The sequence below is a fragment of the Galeopterus variegatus genome, unplaced genomic scaffold, assembly GCF_000696425.1.
Source record: "Galeopterus variegatus unplaced genomic scaffold, G_variegatus-3.0.2 Scaffold4153, whole genome shotgun sequence".
In the NCBI taxonomy this organism is placed as follows: domain Eukaryota; kingdom Metazoa; phylum Chordata; class Mammalia; order Dermoptera; family Cynocephalidae; genus Galeopterus; species Galeopterus variegatus.
This window is the reverse complement of record NW_007730264.1, coordinates 195,660-196,226: the sequence shown is the minus strand read 5'-3', so window position 1 is coordinate 196,226 and position 567 is coordinate 195,660. Positions and strand designations below refer to the sequence as shown.

The 567-nt window shown below is 33.0% G+C and overlaps 1 pseudogene; it reads right to left on the bottom strand.

The window, feature by feature from the left end:
- The window catches only part of LOC103602442, a 1,147-nt pseudogene extending 1,054 nt beyond the window's left edge, over positions 1-93 (bottom strand).
- Between the last annotated feature and the right edge of the window lie 474 nt (positions 94-567).

The following is a 567-nucleotide window of genomic DNA, read 5'->3' as shown; positions in this document are numbered from 1 at the left end:
ATTATGATGTTTTGATCTATCCTTCTCTCTGAGACTAAGCATTTGCTGCATGGTTGTATACTCCTTTGCTTTCTTTTGCTTTCCCACGTTCATGCCATGTTTCTGTGGTTTCTTCTGAGCCCATAACATTTTAAATTGCCCTGCATTTTAGCACTTAACATGTTATATAATAGTTGACTGTTTTCCACTTCCTCCAGCAGGAATAACTCTGTATACTTCTGTATGCCTTAAAACTAGTAAAATGACTGTCACTCAATAGGTGCCTTTTCTGAATTACTTTATGAATTATTGAATGTGTGAAAGGTGCAAGGGTAAAAATACTAAATGATATACTCTCAGTGGTTAGTATTAGAATGAAAAGGAAATCCTAACAAATGTGGTTGTAATGTTATTAAAGAATTGGTAAAGAAGAAGCCATAGATATGGGCAAATTTGTTATTAATATGTTCATATCTATTTTATAACTCATAGAGTAAGAGAGTGGGTGTGAAAACCAGGATGTATTATGTATACACTTTAAACCAAACCCATCTGCTTTTGTGTTTTGTCTTCATATATTTATGATTG